Source organism: Carcharhinus amblyrhynchos, chromosome 16, assembly GCF_965287045.1.
Source record: "Carcharhinus amblyrhynchos chromosome 16, sCarAmb.v2.hapA, whole genome shotgun sequence".
Lineage (NCBI taxonomy): Eukaryota > Metazoa > Chordata > Chondrichthyes > Carcharhiniformes > Carcharhinidae > Carcharhinus > Carcharhinus amblyrhynchos.
In genome coordinates, this window is record NC_137339.1 from 42,652,222 (window position 1) to 42,663,235 (window position 11,014).

The following is an 11,014-nucleotide window of genomic DNA, read 5'->3' on the forward strand; positions in this document are numbered from 1 at the left end:
TCTCTTCTTGTCCCAACAAAATTCTAGGATTGAATCAGAAAACTATGGGCACATCTGCCCAGGCTTCTGACCTTCCTTCTGCCCCCTTTAGCCACAGTAATACCATTGTTTTAAGATGATCCCTCTGTCATAGAAATCCGTGGCATGGGTTTGATGTTGTTGAGACCGGAAGATTCTGCTGGTGGGAACGGCTGGAAATTTTCAGCCATGGTGGGCTCCTCCACACTCTGCCTTGTGAGAATGTTGTCTGCTACTGAACCTACAGCATAAAGAAAGGAACCAATTCGAAGCTTCTGGTCCTATTGTGAAGGTCTGACATTGCTTGGTACTGAGAAAATTATGTTTCCATAACTCCCACGACTGGCTTCTCTGCCACTCCTCAAGGCAGTGAAATGGGTGGGATAGGGGCATGGACTGCTCACCAGGGATGGCTATCATTACCTCTGCCCAATATGTCTCCTTCTTCCAATCTCATGTTATGAGCAAATTCTTCATTCTTTGGTCCCTTTGATAACACACATGTTTTTTACATCAATGTCTGCCACCATGTTCTGAGATTGAATCCTTCTGTCTTGGACTCTAGGCATGTAAATTAGACAGTCTATGGACATACTCTGGTATCTGTTATTTGTTTATTAAGATAGCTTCTAAACAGGTTAGACAATAGGCATGTTGCTTCTAGACATAATTCCAGCCTCTCTCTCTCTATCTCTTTCTCTCTCAACCTCGAATCTAACACATGACTAATTGATATCAGTGGTACATCATCATTTATATCATACATCAGCATATCCCACCTGTTAACTCTTTATACTACGCCTTTCACTTGGGCCTGCACTTTGCAAGTCTCAACTCCATCCAATGCTTGTTGTCACTAATTCACTGTTAAACCAGCTCTCCAGCCAATTAACAGTCAACACTGGGGAAAATCAGGGGCCGTAAATACTTACCCTTTCCGATACAAGGTCGTGATCCAAAATAGTTCTGATTCTAGGTTCTGTCTCTCAATTCCAAGACATTGATCTGGGTGGAGGAGAATACTTGGATTGTGCTCTCCTACACATTGAAGTCAGTTAAATCTGTTGGAGAGCCCATGAAGGGGTTGGAATTTGACAATTTTAAGGAGGTAGACAGTTTACTGCATCTTTAGAAAATGACTGGTTCCAGTCAAGCAGGTGAAGAGTTGAGAACTAGTGATAATTGCTCAAATCATCATCCCTAAAGGGGCGAATGAGGCAAAAGTGCCTTGGGCACTTGGTTAGGTGGTGCCCTTGGCATTGCAAGGGTGGCAGAGAGAGTAGGCTCTCGGTGCCCATGCTTTGAAGGGGATTTTTATTGTGGTGGTAGAAGAACAGGGAAGAGAGAAATTGGGCACCCTTCTGGTGGCAATGGGGACACTACTGTCAAATTTTGGAATGGTTGACAATGTTGGGCAACATTTTGTAGGAAGGGCAGCATCCTAGGCACCAGTAGGGCATAGGAGAGGTAAGGGAGGCAGAAAGACAATAGAAACTCACACAGGATCTATACCTGAAGGCAGAGGTGCATGGAGGTGACTGAGATTCACCGCTGCAGGAGACAGTTACAGGAACAGAGGGTGTTGGTTTTCATCTCCATCACTGGATGAGACATGCTGACGTAATGATAGTGTTGCTGAACTGGTAATCCAAAGTCCTAGGGGCAGAGGTTCGAATCCCACCATGGCAGCTGGTGAAATTTAAATTCAGCCAATAAATCTGGAATTAAAAAAGCTAGCCTCATTAATAGTGGCAGGAAACCATTGTGGTAAAAACATACCTGGCCTAGCAAGCCATTCAGTTATCTCTACCTCAGGACAACAAGCAACCTCAGTGAAGGGGAGTCCCACACCCCAACTCACGTCCATTCATATCTCCACTAACTCGAAGCAGAAACCTGGCTCCATGGCAATTAATGCCCTCTCCGTGCGAAAGCTTGAGTCTTAATCAGTTCCCTCCGCTCACCCCCATACCACCACCCTGCAGCTGGGCTTCTGACTAAAATCAGATTAATCTCGTATTTACTGCCTGAAAACTCAACCAAAGCATCCCACTGTCTAACATGGGTCATTCATTTGATTCCTGTTCTGAGGCTCTTTGCTGTGCACAAAAGTGATTGTAGTTTCAAAATCATTTGTTTGGTTTGAAGTATTGTCAACTGAGGATGCTCTTATGGTGCGTAATGTGGATGACCAACTATTTTGATCTTACTTTAATAAAGAAGCAGAAAACAAACAATTCTGCTAATAGCACACAGTCAGTTCTGAGGTCCAGAGCAAAGTGAGTGGCAAAGCGCACTTTCCAAGTTCCAACCCCATGTCTGTAACTTGCAAGGAAGAACAGAAAAAGTTCCAAAGCTGAAGAAAACACCAATGTAACTTCAAAGGATTCAAGGACAAGTGTCAACATTGGGCATGCATGCATTACTGTTTGAAATCAATGTAGTCATTTGGAACTTATTACATTTTAAATATTAAAATATTTTTAAAGCTATAAAAAATATTTTGCAATCCCTGTTTTTTCCCCAGAGAATTAACTGTTGGGATGTTCTTGAAGCTTTTTCCTGAATCATTAAATTAGCCACATAAACATATGAATTAGGAGCAGACATAAGCCACTAGGCCCCTCGAGCCTGCTTCGCTATTCAATAAGGTCATGGCTGATCTCATTGTAACCCAAACCCCACATTCCATTTTACAACCCCCTCAGTCCCTTGTTAATCGAGAATCTATCTAGCTGAATGAGATAAAAACATATCCTGCATTTAACATTTCCATTCCCATCAGCTCTGCCTTCAGTTCTCAGTTGGGAAAAGGAATGGGCAGCTGAGTTGCACAGATCTAAATCCTCAAGACCAAATACTAGGAAACTGAGCTTAGCGAAAGAAAAATTTTTCTTCCTGTTCACCATCCAGTCACACCCCGGCTAAAAGATAAGTAGGCGGAATTTTACTTACCTGTAATGCACTCATAGCTGATTAATGCCAACTCTCACAGATTGTGTCCAAGTTTATCCTTTGTTTTCTGTTTGTGGAATTATTGGAACATGATTTCACAATTTTGACTAATGCTAACACACCTGCAATAATCCATTAAAAAAACACACACACCTGAAGTTTTTTTAAATTACTGCTATTGAATTCCTGGAACTCATTTAACTCACTCATCTTACTGAACAGGAGCGGCTTCCACTCCCTCACTGTACAGACAATATTGTGGTGTCAGCACACAGGAATACTGGAAGCTGCCAGATAACAATCATACTTTGAAATTCAGTCAGCATTTGATCTCTTGCAGGAAGAAAGTCATGTTAACAGATGGCTAATGACTGACAAAGCCAATCCCATGCTTTTAGGCAGGGTAACCTCACTTAAATGGACAGCAGCAAAAGAATGCTTCAACAGGTTATACGCCTGTGTAAGCGTTCCGAAAGCTAGTGGCGTTTGCTACCAAATAAACTTGTTAGACTTTAACCTAGTGTTGTGAGACTTCTTACCGCGTTTACCCCAGTCCAACGCCAGCATCTCCACATCATTGAGAGGATTGTCAGGGCCTTAAAACAAAGAAAGTTGCGCATAAACTTGGAAAGGAAAAATTGTCATACTTGCAGGTTGGTGAACCCCTTAGTGTCCTAACTCTTAAGTTCCAGCCTGAACCTGTCTGGTTGGATAAAATGGTCAAGGTTCACAATTCTTCTTTTTAAAACTTCATTGCAATGTCAGTATATAATGGCATTTCTCCTTAACTATTCTTTTCTTGACAACTGACCTGAAATTAATTCTGACAATTCTTACAGGAGGGCAATTAATTTAAAACAGCAATGATTTCTCCCCTCACTACTTGTCCACCAACAAAAAGGTGTTTTTGATTTCTGATTTTCCCCCATAATAAGTAGAGGCATATTTTCCCCTACTCTTCAGATTAGCGTACTCCAATCCTCTTAATAATCCCAAAACAAACTAGAGGTAAAGTAAAATAGAGGATTAGGGTGGCATGGTGGCGCAGTGGTTAACACTGCTGCCTCTCAGCACCAGGGACCTGGGTTTGATTCCTGGCTTGGGTCATTGTCTGTTTGGAGTCTGCACATTCTCCTTGTGTCTGCATGGGTTTCCTCCAGGTGCTCCGGTTTCCTCTCACAGTCCGAAAATGTGCGGGTTAAGTTGATTGGCCATGGTAAATTGTCCCTGGGTGTCAAGGGGACTAGCGGGATGAATGCGTTGGGGTGATAGGGGCTGGGTGGGATTGTGGTCCATGCAGACTCAGTGGGCTGAATGGCCTCCTTCTGCACTGTAGGGGTTAATAAGAACATAAGAACATAAGAAATAGGAGCAGGAGTAGGCTATCTAGCCCTTTGAGCCTGCCCCGCCATTCAATAAGATCATGGCTGATCTGAGGTGGATCAGTTCCACTTTCCCGCTCTCTCCCCATAACCCTTAATTCCCTTGTCTGTCAAAAACCGATCTACCCGCGTCTTTAATATATTTAGCGAGGCAGCCTCCACCACTTCAACAGACAGAGAATTCCAGAGATTCACCACCCTTTGAGTGAAGAAGTTCATCCTCAACTCCGTTCTAAACTGCCCCCTCCTTTATCTTGAGGCTGTGCCCTCTAGTCCTGCTGTCCTTTCTGAGCGGGAAGAATCTCTCCACCTCTATCCTATCCATCCCATTCATTATCTTATACGTCTCTATAAGATCCCCCCTCATCCTTCTAAACTCCAACGAGTACAGACCCAGTCTATTTAGTCTCTCTTCATAGTCCAACCCCCTCATCTCTGGTATCAGCCTAGTGAACCTCCTCTGCACTCCCTCCAAGGCCAAAATATCCTTGCGTAAGTGCAGCGACCAAAACTGCACACAGTACTCCAGCTGCGGCCTCACCAGTGCCCTGTACAGTCGCAGCAAGACCTCCCTGCTTTTATATTCAATCCCCCTCGCTATAAAGGCCAGCATCCCATTTGCCTTCTTGATCACCTGCTGCACCTGCAGACTGGGTTTTTGCGACTCATGCACAAGGACCCCCAGGTCCCTCTGCACTGTAGCATGCTGCAGCATTTTGCCCTTTAAATAGTAACCCCTCCTACTATTATTTCTGCCAAAGTGCATAACCTCACACTTGCTAACATTGCATTCCATCTGCCAGGTCCTCGCCCACTCGCTCAGCCTATCCAGATCCCTCTGCAGACTTTCCACACCCTCCGCGCAATTTGCTTTTCCACTCATCTTTGTGTCATCAGTAAATTTCGTTACCCTACACTCAGCCCCCTCCTCCAAATCATCTATATAAATGATAAATAGCTGAGGCCCCAGCACTGATCCCTGCGGCACTCCACTAGTCACCAACCGCCAACCAGAATAGAACCCATTGATACCAACTCTCTGCCTCCTATTAGACAACCAATCCTCTATTCACGCTAACACCTTACCCCCAACTCCATGCACCCTAACCTTCTGAAGCAACCTTTTGTGCGGCACCTTATCAAACGCCTTTTGAAAATTGAGAAACACCACATCCATCGGTTCCCCTCTGTCTACCGCACTAGTCACATCCTCATAGAAATCCAATAAATTCGTTAAACACGACTTCCCCTTAACGAATCCGTGTTGTGTCTGCTCTATCAAACCATTCTTTTCTAGGTGCCTCACTATTTCTTCTTTGATGACGGATTCAATGGTTTATTTTGATTCTATGGTTTATTTTACACACACACAAAAGGCTTCACAATGCTGCCACTTTTTGTACTCAATAAAAGAGGCTTAAGGAAAAGAAAGACACACAGGGCAATATCACAATAAAAATAAGAGTTATGGTTTCATGTGAGCCCAGAGTCCAGAGTCAAAAGCCCAATGGCACATTCCTTCAGAGGAGGCAGGGTGACCCATCTTCCCAGAAGCAAGACATTCTATAATGGGACTTCTTCCACCATGCAGAGATGAATTAATTTTGCAGGCACAAATACAGGAGTTCTGATGTTCCAGTAGTTCACAGTGTAGGAGAGAGCCTGGCAATTTAGCTGGACAGATCTCATTCTACTCGATGATAAAATTGGTTCAGTTCCATAATATAGGTTCTTGTAGCTCCTGGGAGGTCACGTGACCAAACTCCCATTCCTTCTCCTGATATTGAACAAAAGGTGCAGTCTCCGATGTCTGTAACATTGAGCTGTTTAATCAAGGATTCAGGGTCCCCTGTTGTCCTTTGCAGACACACTGGCTGGAATTCTCTGGCCCTTCACACCAGCAGGATTCTCCTGTCCCACCAGTAATGACCCCTCCACCCGTGGGTTTCATGGCAGCGTGGGGTGACAGCAGTGGGAAATCCCATTAACAGTAGAACTAGAGAATCCTACCACTAGCGACTAATGTGCCACCTTCCACCACCGAGAAAGACATGGCTGGGAGGCTGGAAATTCTCTTTATCGCTGTTGGCCACAGCTCTGCCTTAGAAATTCAAAGGGTGTGGGAGGTTAGAAATTCTGCTGACATGAGTTATGACAAGTCAGGGTAAAGCCTTATACATTTCTAAAACAAAAGTAAATAATTTTATAGATAGGTTCAGGGAGATATATATTCTCCGTCCCGTCTTCTGGCTGGAACACAGTATGTTACAGTTTTAGTTATTTCTAATTGTATTTACCAAGTTGACAATCTCAGTCAACACACCTAATTCTCAACACATCATCAAATGAACACTAATGGAACCTGTCATATATGTGGCTGATAACCATCTTCATCAAATGCATTGCAGGCATTGAATGCACATGATCTCTCACTCTCTCTTGCATAGAGCCAAGAGTCCAAAATACAAGGGAGATGGAAAGGACCGAAGGTGCTTCACTATAGATTACACAGTTGACATTTACAGTGCATAACACCATGGGTTTAAATGATATTTCAGTATCCGTGAACATTGGAGATTGAGAGACTAGGACCTCAAACCTGCACGATGACAGCATTAAGTATCTCTCCCTTTTTACTTCTGAAGCATTCCCTTGGGATCAAAGATGACTAGCATCCATTCTGGTTTGATGGATCCTGCAAGAACTGATAAATCCAATGTGTGATCTTCATCCTGCCATATGTGGGCCGGTGGTGCTTGATGGGCTAAGAAGATGGGTTGTTTGGAGGTTTGCGTGCTGTCTTTGACACCCCAACTTTGCCTTTACATACTCCACATGAAATCTCTCAATGTGTTTGGTGCCTTCCTATTAAATCTCCCCTGTTTTGGTTGGTTACAGGTCAGGGGTTGCAGGATGCATTGACAACATCCCTAAGGCATTTCCTCTATCTTCCTAGGAGTCTCCTGTGGTGGCTGAGTTCCGGATTGAACAGGTACTTCAGGAGTCATGTCAAATAAATGAGTGACATGTCCTGTTTGATGGAGCTAGTTTGAGGGATCAGCTCCTTGATGTGGGCATTTCAGCTTTGGAAAATACACCCACCCTTCTTGCCACTGCATTTTGGAAGATCTTGTGAAGACACCACTTCTCCAATGTTTGAGGTTCCTGGTATGGGATGCCCAAGTTTCCAAAGCACTTGGGACCAAGGGAATCACTTTCCCCAGTAAACCATGACCCCCTCTGCCAAACCATGACCGTAGCCTTGGGTTGGAAATCCTGGCCTTCAAATACTATTTTCCTCTGTTGGCTAAAGACTGAATTGAAGGCAATGATGAATTTTTTGATCTTTGTTTGTTTTTGTCATGAAGAATTTTCCAAGATCCTCTCATTAATCTTAATGATAGGAGAAGGTATATTGCTATGGTAACTGGTTGAAAGAGAAGTTTTGCTTCTGGGCATTTAGTGAAAAGCCCATTTTCTCATATGCTTCAGAGAAGGAGTTGACAATGACCTGGAGCTCAGTTTCTGAGTGAGCACACATGCACAAATATTATCTGCACACTGAAGCTCAAGGACTGAAGTTGGAAGTGGTTTTGGAATGAAAGCAGCGCGGGTTGAACTGTTTCCTGTATATTCTGTATCTCAATGTCTGTCGGTAATTTGATGAAGATAGATCAAACTCGCATCTCACGCAAAACTCAAACTGTTGACTTGATTCCTGCACTGAATGAAATATAATTACCTTAATTACACAGAGTCTTAAAATTTTCTACAATCCCTTAACAAAATCTTACATATCTCAGACAGATTTTTCCACTTCTCCGTGGCGTGTTTTGTGGTGGAGGAGGCAGTGTTCCATTGGCTGGCAGTGGGATCTTCTGGTCCCATCGGCACAGTGGCACAGTGGTTAGCACTCCTGCCTCACAGCACCAAGCAGCCTTGAATCATTGTCTTAGTGGAATTTGTACATTCTTCCTGTGCCTGCGTGTGTTTCCTCTGGGTGCTCCAGTTTCCTCCCACAATCCAAAGATGTGTGGGTTAGGTTGATTTGCCATACTAAATTGAGCCTAGTGTCAGGGGATTAGCAGAGTAAATATGTGAGGATACGGGAATAAGGCCTGAGCTGGACTGTGGTCGGTGCAGACTTGATGGGCTGAATGGCCTTTTTCACTGTAGGGATTCTGTGATCACTGTCATTGGGCTTTCCCATAGTTTACTGGAGATCCTGTGGATGGGGGCTGGTGGGGTTGTGGGGGGGGGGGGGGGGGGGGGGGGGGGGGGCGGCGGGTGGCATCGGTGGAACTGGAAGATGCCACTGGCGGAAATGACCAGAAAATCCTGCTCCTCTTCTCTAGTCCAGACTTCACCTAAACAACATCCTGTTCTTTTGCTCACCATTACTCTATACCACACTGTTCAGTCTAACATATCTTTCATCTCCATTAATTTTTACCCAGCAAGCACTTCAATCCCATCTGAGCAGTCAAACAAAGAACAAAAACAGCCCGGGAAACAGGCCCTTTGGCCCAACGAGCCCGCGCCACCATTTTAACATTATCTGTCCCCCCCTCCACCCATGACCCTCATCTATTGTTTATGGCATTCCACATTGAGTCAACACTCAGGCACAGACTGAGCAGAAATGCTGTCCTTCTCTCCTCTCTACACTTGACATTATGAACACACTCACCTGTATACATATTTTTGTCCTTGCAAGGAAAGAGAACAAATATAACTTGGTAGGAAAGGGCGGACAGCCTGGGGGTGATCTCCAGCAATAGGCATATTGATAACCCTTGGTGGAGCCCCGCTGGAAAGGAGGTCTTGTTCCAGGGGGCTACAGATATCAGCAATGGATTGCTGTGACAGCCTGAGCCTCGTGAGGCGGTGGTGCTCAGAAATGCTGAAAGAGCTGATCTTCAGCCCATAGAGCCTCTGCAGGGAAGCTTGCCTCTTTAGAGCTGGGTTTCTGTGTTCATACCCTCTGCCATGTGAAGTGGGCATGCAGTTTAGAAGGAGGCAGGTTTTGCTCCTGCTGCCACTGGTGCTCTCCCTTGGTGACTGTGTGACTTCTGTTTTTGCCCTTCAGTTGAGGGGAAAAGTGGAGCAATTTAAGTTGTTCCTGTGCAGTGGTGAAAGCTGGGAGCAGGGAAGTGCAGTTGAAGGTGAGTGGAGTGCTGCATAGATGAAGTGCTTTGAACGGCAACCTCTCAATGACCAAGGCTGGAGCTCTTCAGAATAACTGATCAAAATTCCTCAGTTTGTCAGATCAAAAAATTCCTTAGATTCTTCTTCTGAGCAACTTTAACAACTAGTGAATTATTCATCCAAGGAAATTCCTGGCTTGCCTTCAACATCATCCCAGGGAAAACCCGGGGAAGGTTGGATTATGTTGAGATCGCAATCTAACATCAATTTCCTGGGCTTTCGCACCTAGCTGCTATTGAACCCACCCCCAGTGGCCAGGGAAAATTCTGCCCTGCTCTTTATTCAGACCCCACAATATGCCACTCAACTTTCCCTCCGTTTTATTCTGAATCCAAGGGAAACCCTTTGTGTTAATTTCAAAAAGCCACCAAAATCTCACGGAAGAAGCTTATTTTAAATAGCATAACACTAGACATGTCTCTGCACATGTCTCTTGGACTGCTCAGAGGGTGTTGGAATTGTGACAGAAGCAAACACATTCACAGCAGATTGGCAGTGGGTTTCCTCACCCACTTCAAGCCTTCCCTGCCCATAATGGATGGGTTAGCTCCCCCTGCGCCCCCCCCCCCCCCCCGCCCCGCCCCCCACGTGTATTCAAACTGGAGATCGGAGTACAAATCCTCCGGAGCACCAGTCAAAGCATTCACAAGGGAAGGTGTTCCTGTGTTTTGAATTTCAGCCAAAGGAGCCTCTGGTGAACAGGGGCAGATGTTGCCATGCTCTTTACGATGCTTGGCATCTTGATCACGCACTCAGGTACATTGGCACAGATGCAGACTGAGCGAGTCCCCAAAGCTGTTCATGTAGCTTGACATAAGGCAATTCCCTGAGGTCCAAATCCTTGTGAGCAGCAGCTGAAAGGATTTTCGAGAGGCTTTGTTTTGTATGTTTCCACATGACTGACTTTAAATGCTAGACTTGCTCCCGAACAACAGCTATTGTGTAATATCACTCAACTCATTCACATACTTGTCTTACAATGAAGCACATTAATTATTAGTACATGAATGCTTCAGATCTTTGTTTGACATTTCTTTGTCTGCCAGTTCAATGGTGCATTAAGCTTTTTAAGGAGTTGCTCAAAGCTATACACTAATATTCAAAGAGTAGTTTTAATAGAGGTGCTATTAACTTCCAGTGACCAATTGCAGAGTTTATTGTCTGTTTAGATTATTAACTGATAAATATCATCATCCATTCCTCAATTTTAGGGCCAAGTGGTTACAGGAATTTAGGATTCTCTTGATTTTGCTTTCTACCTGCTAGTTAAGAGATCAGTTTGGAGATTGTGTCTGAATCAAACTGACATGCAAATTTGAAACTTTGCGCTAACAAACTGTTCATGTTATTTCCAGAATCCTCACCACTCTAACTCGCTCTCACAGAATCATTTTAAGCCTTCACTTTGAAACAAGGTGTTTTCGAAAAAAAATTATCATACAGAAACTAGT